This window comes from Somniosus microcephalus, chromosome 1 (genome assembly GCF_052327205.1).
Source record: "Somniosus microcephalus isolate GS21.2 chromosome 1, FLI_Smic_1.0, whole genome shotgun sequence".
NCBI classification, from domain to species: domain Eukaryota; kingdom Metazoa; phylum Chordata; class Chondrichthyes; order Squaliformes; family Somniosidae; genus Somniosus; species Somniosus microcephalus.
The window spans coordinates 182,956,879-182,967,193 of NC_140987.1; positions in this window are offsets into that span (position 1 = coordinate 182,956,879).

A 10,315-nucleotide genomic window follows, 5' to 3' on the forward strand; every position below is an offset into this window, starting at 1 on the left:
TATTTTGAGGAGGGAGCAAGAGCAGGGGGACCTGGGGGTGCATTTTCACAAATCTTGGAAAGTGGCAGTGCAAGCTGATAAGTGGTTAAGAAGCATATGAATCTTGGCTTTGTAAATAGGGGCATTGAATACAAAAACAAGGAAGTCTTGCTAAACCTTCACAAATCTTTGGTTAGGTCTCAGCTGGAGGATTATGTACAATTCTGGCACCACACTTTGGGAAGGGTGTCAAGGCCCTGGAGCGGGTACAGCGGAGGTTTACCAGGGTGATACAAGAGCTGAGGGACTTCAGTTATGTGGAGAGGTTGGAGAAACTGGGATTGTTCTCCTTAGAGCAGAGAAGGTTAAGGGGAGACCTAATAGCGACCTGTCAAAGTTATGAGGGGTTTTGATAGAGTGAGTAGGGAGAAACTGTTTCTTCTGGCAAGTGGGTTGGTATCGAGAGGTTATAAATTTAAAATGTACTTGAAGAGGACTAATTTTCAGGGTTATGGGGAAAAAGCTGCAGTCTTGGACTAAATTGGACAGCTCTTTCAAAGAGCCAACACAGGCATGACAGGCCCAATGGCCTCCTTCTGTGCTGTAAGATTCTGATTCTATTATTACTCTTCAACTCATGATTGTGGGTGTTGCTCTTTGATGTATGGACTTTAGAGAGGAAAGCATTAATATATACATGTAATATCCAGTATCAATAGGTATATGTCATTCATACCCAGATATTAATACCTCTATGTACCTAATGCTATTAATCAATTGTCATAGCTCTGAGTGGTACTTGTGGGAAGAATGGGCTCAATAACTCATTGTTAGAAAGATAGAAAGAACTAGCATTTCTATAACATCTTTCATGTCCCAAAGCATTTTTACAGCCAATGAAGTACTTTTGAAGTGTATCCACTGTTGTAATGTAGGAAACATTACAAAAGTAATATTGAACAAGTCTTTAGCTCAGATATATAAGAATTAGTCGCTTGACTACTACTTTCTCAATGTGGGGAAAAAAGTTAATCCTCAATTGTTTATACCTGATTATATATTCTGTAGCACAAATGCATAAAATTGTAGTTATAGAAACTAAAATATACATTAAACATAGGTCCACAAAGCACATTATTTCCCTGTGATTACATGCTTTCTTGCCTCATTACCATGCAAGTTCAGTTGTAATTCCCCTTGCCAATCAATGATATCATGAAGACTCAGAGATGGCTTTAGTTAATGTTCAGATGCTATAACAGAAGAAACAGAGGGCAAGGGGGAGAAAATGAATCTATTTAATTAAAAGTATGAGGTTGCACAAAAAAGCATTTGACACAACAGTAGTTATGTATTTTGATATGCTGAATCATCAGTATCCCCTCTTTTTACCTCAAGGGTATGGGTTAAGAGTGTTGAAGGAACAAATTGTGCACCTTGTGGCTGATTTTGTCCTCTTTGCTATACAGGTATAAATGAGAGTAGCTTTTCCTTTTTGCAAGGTTATCATGTGGAAAGGCCTTCAACTGAAGTGACCTGTTGGCCTTCTCTTCTGTAGTCTGTGCAGAAGATGATTGGTGATTTAAGTTGATTGGCAGAAGAACCAAAGGCGACATGAGGAAAAACGTTTTACACAGCGAGTGGTTAGGATCTGGAATGCACTGCCTGAAAGCGTGGTGGAGGCAGATTCAATCATGGCTTTCAAAAGGTAATTGGATAAGTACCTGAAGGGAAAAAAATTGCAGAGTTATAGGGAAAGGGCGGGGGGAGTGGGAATAGCTGAAGTGCTCTTGCAGAGAATGGCCTCCTTCTGTGCTGTTGTGGCGGTACCACCGGTTGTCCCTTACATTGAGATACATAATTCCCTTTAACTTACCTTACTGTATGTGTCTATTACTATACTCAGGCTTCTCTCCTGTACTCTGGCGTCATGACATCAGAGCTCGGAACCTTCCAACAGTAGAGCTCGGAGCCTGCTGGCAGTTGGGCTTGGAACCTGCTGGCAGTTGGGCTCGGAACCTGCTGGCAGTTGGGCTCGGAACCTGCTGGCAGTTGGGTTCGGAACCTGCTGGCAGTTGGGCTCGGAACCTGCTGGCAGTTGGGTTCGGAACCTGCTGGCAGTTGGGTTCGGAACCTGCTGGCAGTTGAGCTGGGAAACTTCTAGTCAGTCCTCGTGGAGTCCCCGCTGGGACAAGACCTACACCACGGTGCTCCTACAGTCAGCCATCTTACCTGCCATCTTACCTGATGTAATTAGTCTGTTCCTGTAAATAAACAACTTGTTAATAGTTCATCGAAGTCAAACTCTCTTATTTAGTGGCGATCTACACGAATCGCTACATTGGTGACCCCACGACGTGAGTACGGGAGCTCATCAATTCCAACGCTACAATTGGTGAACCCGTATCCGTGAACGATTTTCACGGTAGCAACGCGCGGCCTGACCCTCGTCTTCACAGAAGACGACCGACGAACAACCACAGAACAGCAACCGCCTAACACCAATTCCTCCAAAGGCGACCCCGTCTTTGCGAACGTATTCGCAAGGTAAGCGCAGTCTGGAGCAGATCCCGTTTGACACGGACAAAACTGAACCGGACCCCGTTTTTTTGTGAGCAATTTTCACAAAAGAAGCACGCCATGGAAGCACCAGCCGTTTTGCTGTCGCTACCGCAATCCAGGGAGCCACAGTCTCCCTCGTGCTTTATAAAGGTAGAAGCCCCGTTCGACGAGAACATCGATGCGGCCCCGACCACGCACTTGCTTACGGTCCCCGTACTCGTCTTTCCTACCGCCACACGGATCGTCCGCCTCTACGTCCAAAGCAACAGCAAGTATACATCTCTCCAAGCGTGGGGTACAGCATGTTCGGGTCCACAAAATCGGAGCATGCCCTGCGGAGATACCACGAGGACTCACCCCCGCAAAACACGAGGACGCACTCCTCGCGCACGAGGACCCATCCCTCGCGAACCACGAGAACCCATCCCTCGTGAACACCGACGACTCCTTCTCCGCCGACGACGCACCAGCCCTTCAGCTTGCTGGTTGTGTTACCTACTACACGATTCGGCGTGAACAAAAGCGTGCCGCCCTCCCGGCTGTTTTCTCCTAAATCTACAACTGTTACAAGTGTTGCCGCCCTCCAGGCAGAGTTAACCCCTCCTGAAAGCAACAACAACCTGGACCGTTGCCGCCCTTTCTCCAGTTTTCCCTTTTAACAAATGCAAATGTCTATTGAAGCTGTATACATCGAGGACGGGTCCAACGGGCATCCTGCGGCCGCGATCAACACGTGGAAGTTGCTCTGATCACAGATCAACACAGCAACTTTTCACCCTCCGTTCTGTTAATGTCGTAGCATTATGGCACGCACTGTTCCGTGCATTCCAGCCTCCTGAAGGTTTCGCTCACCAGTCAACGGAGACATCGCCCGCGTCCGCCCAATCTGCCCGTCACTCTGATAAGGCCTGCTGTTTCGCACGTCTCTATGGTCCTTCGCCTGACGGATACGTTTTATTCACCATGACGTGCGTAAGGATCCGCTCACGAGCAGCATCTTTGGAACTCGCTCGCCAAGCCAAGACAGCACGACCGCCAAGACCACCAGCTCGTCAGACCATCTCATCCTTGGACTTTCGTTAAAGCGAATTCTGGGGGGGCCTATGTGGCGGTACCACCGGTTGTCCCTTACATTGAGATACATAATTCCCTTTAACTTACCTTACTGTATGTGTCTATTACTATACTCAGGCTTCTCTCCTGTACTCTGGCGTCATGACATCAGAGCTCGGAACCTTCCAACAGTAGAGCTCGGAACCTGCTGGCAGTTGGGCTCGGAACCTGCTGGCGGTTGGGCTCGGAACCTGCTGGCGGTTGGGTTCGGAACCTGCTGGCAGTTGGGTTCGGAACCTGCTGGCAGTTGAGCTGGGAAACTTCTAGTCAGTCCTCGTGGAGTCCCCGCTGGGACAAGACCTATACCACGGTGCTCCTACAGTCAGCCATCTTACCTGCCATCTTACCTGATGTAATTAGTCTGTTCCTGTAAATAAACAACTTGTTAATAGTTCATCGAAGTCAAACTCTCTTATTTAGTGGCGATCTACACGAATCGCTACACTGTAACCATTCTATGATTCTGTGTAAGCTCCTCAGACATTGATTGAGATTCTATGGTGGCAATTCCCAAATGTTGAATAATCTGAGTCGCAGAGGCAGGGAAATTCGGCATCTTAGCACCAGTTGTTAAGGACGGTTTCGGCAAAAAATGGCGGCCCTCTCACATCCCCCAACTTCCGGCATGGGCCACGGTAGCCACCATTTTGTGCAGGCTGGTAGTATGGCCACTGCCTGCGTTTGCCAAAAGTATGGTAATGAGGCAGATCGTGATGTGATTTGACGCACGACCTGCTATTTTCAACATCGCCATTCAACTGTACGCACCCTCCAAAGCACACACAGCTGAACGTGTGTTCAGCTGCACGACGGACCTTCCACCAGTGCTACTTAAAGGGGCACGCGCAACTTTGAGTTAGGTTGCTTTTTGTTTTTGTATTGGTTCCTGTAAAGGGTCGGTCTGTAGCCTGAAAGTCGAGTCAGAGCAGATTCAATGGAAACAGAGAAACTGGGAGAATGGAATACAGTCTTTGCAGGACATGAGGTGGGAAGAAACATACTCCAGGTATTTGTGGGAGTCCATTGGCTTGTATTGTATATCAGCGGAAAACCCATCACTGGAGTTAGAGAGAGGAAAGTCCAGAAAGGGAAGGGAGAAATCAATGATGAACCATGTGAAGGTGAGGAATGGCTGGAAATTGGAAGCATAGTTAATAAAATTCAGTGAAGTAGATGTCTGTCTGTCAATTAACAATGGTACCATTTTTGTCAGCAGGTTCATTGATGTTGATCTGATGAAACAGATTACTGCAAGTTCAGAGAGAGTTTAACTAAATAAGAGTAGAGAAACTGAGATGGCTGATATCATGGTGGCAGGTTTTGATGACATTTTTGAGAGAGGGCAAGAGGATAGGAGAAGGGGGCCATATGGATAGTGAAGACTGAAGGGAGGACATAGGGTCAGATGCACAAGGGGAGTGAACTCCAGCCGAAAAACCCCACAGAGACAGAGGCAGCAGAAGAAAAGCTCAGCATCATGTCAAGTTCAGAATTCCTTGTGATGGGGGAGGAAGATGAGAACCTTGCTGAGGACAGATCATCCAGGGTAAGAGGGAGCCTCATAAATCAATCTTTTAAGCCCATTTTAAGCATATCATTCTGGATATTTGCTGTACCGCATCCAAGGTCAATATATCTTTCCTGAAGTTCGGTGCCCATAACTGAACGCAGTACTCCAGATAAGCTATGACAAAGGCTTTGAACAACTGAAGCGTCACTTCCTCACTTTTGAATTCCAACCTCTCCCCCCCCCACCCCCCCATGGTCCCCGAGATAAAAGCCAGCATTCCATTAGCCTTTTTGATTACTTTTTGTACCTGTGCACTAGTTTTTAGTGATTTGTGTACGTGGACACATAATCCCTTTGCTATCTAACAGCTCCTAGTCTCTTATCATTAAGAAAATATTCTGATTTGTCTTTCTCACATCCAAAGTGAATGACCTCACACTTCCCCACATTGAACTTGATCTGCCATAGGTTTTCCCACTCACTTAAATTTGTCTATGACCCTTTGTAACTTCCTGCTCCCATGTACACATCTTACTGTGCCTCCTAACTTACTGTCATCTGCCAACTTGGATGTACATTCTCTATTCCTTCATCCAAGTCATTAATATATATGGTGAAAAGCTGTGGCCCCAGCACAAATCCCTGGGGAACCCACCAATCAGAGAATGCTCCCTTTATCCCCACTATCAGTCTCCTACCTCCCAACCAGTTACCAACCCATGTCTTAAGGCGAGTTGGAGATAGCACTTTAGATTTACAGAAAAACATATATCATTAATGATCAATCATACCAAACACAACATAGGGCATACCTATTCATTCACATTTCAAGCACAGGATGTGAATTGCGGTAGGCATATGTGCAATTGTATTGATATGAACATTCTCCATTTCCTGAGAAACTTTAAAGGCTTCCTTTAATGGTTTCCTTACAGTGGCAGGCAGGTTGATTTTCCCCCCATGTATCCTGACAGCACTTTTTTGTGGAACTTTTGATAATTAATTTAAAATGTCACACCATATTGGTTCATGTTGCGTTTGCAACAGATCACTTGCATTAAAATAGCATTCCGGTATATGGGATCTCTCGGTCCTTTTACAACTATTTCTCTTACCTTACTTTTGTGGTTTTTCAAAGGTTCTTGCACACCTCTTGATCTCCATACTACAGAAAGGATATACAACTATTGGAGGGAGTACAGAGGAGGATGAAAAGGCTGATTCCTAAAATTAGAGGGCTATGTTATGAGGAAAGACTGTCTACCCTAGTACTTTACTCTCTGGAGAAGGATACGAGTGAGCCTTGATAAAGGTCATTAATATTCTCACAGGTATAGATAAATTGAAGTCAGAAAAGTTCTTCTGTTGGGCACAGGAGTTGAGAACTATGCATGGCTATATATATATATATATTTATATATATGTATGTATGTGTATACATGTATTACCATAGTTATTGAATTCAGATTCATAATTTACCACAGTGAAATTTGAACTCACGACATCTAAGTTGCTAGTCCATTAACATAACCACTAGGCTAATGTATCCATGTATACTTTCTATATTCCCCATGATTGCCTTTAGTACTGTTAGCCCTAACTGAAGCTAAGTTTAGTTTTAATCCATTCACCACGGAACTCTATAGGGCCAATTTTAATCTTCCTGCTTGGCAGAAATGGGGTGGCGTATGAATAAAATGGCAGCTGGGCACTTCCCATTACATTCCCGACATTCGCACCTGCCACAATTTTAACTGCCAGGTTTTCTGCAACATCGGAGCTACCTGCTGCAGTCATGGCGGGGGCCTCATGTTTAAATCTCAGGGTCTGATGATGTCATTCGTACTCCAACACACTTTTATCTACAGATCAGGGCAGTGATGCCCTGTGCTGGAGCTGCCAGTGAAAGCTGGCAGCATGCAGGAGTGGGGCAAAAAGAAGCCCGCAAAAGTAAGTCTTGAAAAAAATTTCAGGTTTCCTTGTGGTAGGAGTGCTTTCCTCCTTCTTCACAATCGGAAACGCCTCCGGACCTCCCTGCCCCCCCCCCCCCCACACCACTATTAATCACTGACAGATTAACCATAAATATCAAGTTAGACCAACCAAGATCAATTCACATGATTCTATGTAAGTGAGAAAGCCTTATAGTAAGATTTTCAAGGCATTTCTATGCCTAATTGAAGGATATTCAAAATGGTAGCCAGTAATGGAGTCTTATTTTATAATAATAATGACCTTTTTTAACTGTTGCAAAGATGTGACCTTCAAGATACTGTTGCACAGTGACACCTTCTTGCTTTGTGAATATAAGCTTGGTAAACCACTTCTGGTGTGGAGAAGGCCATATGTTATTTAAGCAAGCAAAAATGTCCCTTTAAAAGCAGATTGTTGAAGTTGAGTTGGACACAGATTCAAATAATACCTAGGAGGAATATTAGCAGTCTCGATTTAACATGCCACTGATATCCAATTAGACAGTAACTGTAGCCCTGTCTAACACCCCAGACAAGAAAGAAAATTAATCTGTGCCTCGCATTAATAGCGCTTATGCCAAACTAAGAAAATATATTTCCATATTTATTGCATTTTTCAGCTCTCAGAAGACCACACAAGCCTTAAAAGGTGTAAAATTGCTTCAGAAGCAAGTTTCATAGGCAATATCAGATGAAACACATGAATAAAGAAGAAATAACCCGAAATTAGACAAACTAAAGTAGAAAGCAAATGATTTGAATTCACCAAAGGGAAGGGCAGGATTAAGAGTGAAACTGACAAATTAGTTTATGTTTGAATAATGGAATAGGAGGACATTGCTAATTTTGCATGGCAGAGTTATAGTATGTTGAGAAGATCAATAGTTTATTTCAACAGTAGTGAAATACACTTTCTCTTGTTGGAACTGTCTTTGCTTATGATGTATGACTCAAGGTCCTGTTAGATAGTGGAGCACTAATCCATAATCTTGCAGTCTTTTGGCCATAGATAAATCATAAGTATCTTAATTGAGTTTGTCATGAAAATAAGATGAACTGTTTTTTCCCTCAGGATCTTTGCATAAAACATCTGCATTATATACATTAATTAATGCAAGGTGAATACTCTCATGATGTCATTATACTACAGCTTGACATTGATGCCTACTGTTTCATATTATATGGGGCATGATTTTCCACCCCAATGCGCTCAAATACAGGGCAGTAACAGGCGGAAAATAAAGGGCTCAATTTTGCAATTGAGGTTTCATGACCTTCTCCGCACAGGAAAAGTGAGTAAGTGTAGGGTTCTCAAAATTCCCACGTTCCCTGAAATTATGGATCAAGGGACCCTGTGTCGACAAATTATTAAAAACAGGGAACCCAAAATGGCTTCTGTAACCTCGTGACCAAAACCGACAGGATTTTTAAAACAGGGCTCTGCAGACAGGCAGGCCCGGAGACGAAACGTAAAATGCAGGAATCTGTGAGGAGGACTCTGTGGAGACAGACAGCCAAAGTAAACACAGAATATGCATTCATTCGACTTGAAACAGATCGAGCCAGAATGGGCCTAAAGTCGAGGCCATTAGGTTTCTGCATATTTAATCGGTAACAGCTCACAGTAGCCATCAAGTCAGGATGGGGACAATTAAGTTTCATCCATGACAAACAACCTGGACATCGGGGCCATTAGACCCGGAGACAACCACTCCGCAAGTTGTTAAAATAAATGGCTGTAATCAGTTTAAACGAGCCCGCCAAAAGTTAGACAAAGGACTGACCTGATTTGGCGCACAGATAAGGAATGAAGAATCGGGTATAATTGTAGGCCCATCAGTGGCAATCGCTCTTCCTGCTTGACTCTTGCTCTGGCCTCTTATCGTGTGGCTTTGGCCAGCTGCCTCTCATTCTCACACCCTGACCTCGTGGCGGGCTCTCTTCTCGCTCCCCGCGCCGCTCAACAACCAAGGACGCCCATTAGACCGGGGCCAAATGCGGGAGGAGAACGAGACCCGAGTTCAAAACCACACAGGACACACAGGCCACAAACGGGCAGACGAGACGAAACAAGATGAAGAATTACGGTAAACCGATAAGAGCAGAGAAGGGCAGCGAAAGATGCATTGGGGTAAAACTAAGCGCCTAGTTATAAGCTGGCATTTGGTGAATAAGTTGGCGTTGCATGCATGGACAGTAGAATCCTGTTGTGACGAATAAGCTGGTATTCGAAGCATGGATAGCAACATCATTTAGACGGTAAAAACCGCCAACTGACCCCCAACCATAACACTACCGCCGACGGCCGCCCGAGGGAGAAGAAGAAGAAAACCCATCATGACACGGCGACGACGGTAGCTGAGGAAAAGGAGGGTGCTTCGCATCAACAACTCCAGCGCCGCGCCCTGAGACCACGTAGCGACGGGATACCCCAAAGGACAGCAAGAGCGGACCTCAAAACCAACCCAATTAAAGCAACTGGTTTTGGATTGGTGAGCATGAATTCCTGGCCCCTCATAGCTTAATCTAGTTAGGTATAAGGGGTGGGATTAAGGATAAGGGGATTGTTAATGTAGTTGTTTTCCCTTGATGTGCCATGTGTTCCTCATTCCCATATAATTGTATTAATTGTTTTATGCCTGTAACTATACCAGTAAGTCTCAGTAGTATTGTGTTTTTTTCAGCCTTTTTAAAAATAAAATTTTGGTTTTCTTGCATCAAACCACTTGTCCACTTGATTTTCTGTATCACCGCCTGAACCTAAGTCAGGTGTCTAGAATCCAGGGGGTGTGGAGTGATTCGAACTGCTCAGAGACAGTCAGCGGCAGAGCTGACTGGGCACACACGCCGAGACAAAACCCCCTACAGAAATGGCGACCGCGGCAGGACTCCGGCAACAGGGGTGCGATATAGAAGACAGTGGTTCGGATGAGCAAACCATGATGGAGGAAAGGATTTCTGATTATGTGTTTAGCAAGGTGAATATCACAAAGAAGTGGATCACCACTCTGTTAAAGGTTGGGCATCCGGTAGATGCAGCAGCTAAGTGGACAGAGGGGAGGGAACACAAGAAGTCCTTAGAGAAGGCAGTCTGGCTGATGTGTTTCAAAAAGCAGGTCCAGCTTTTGGACAGGCTGGTTGCATCACAGGCAGCCGAGTTAAAGGAGTCAGCCCTGGA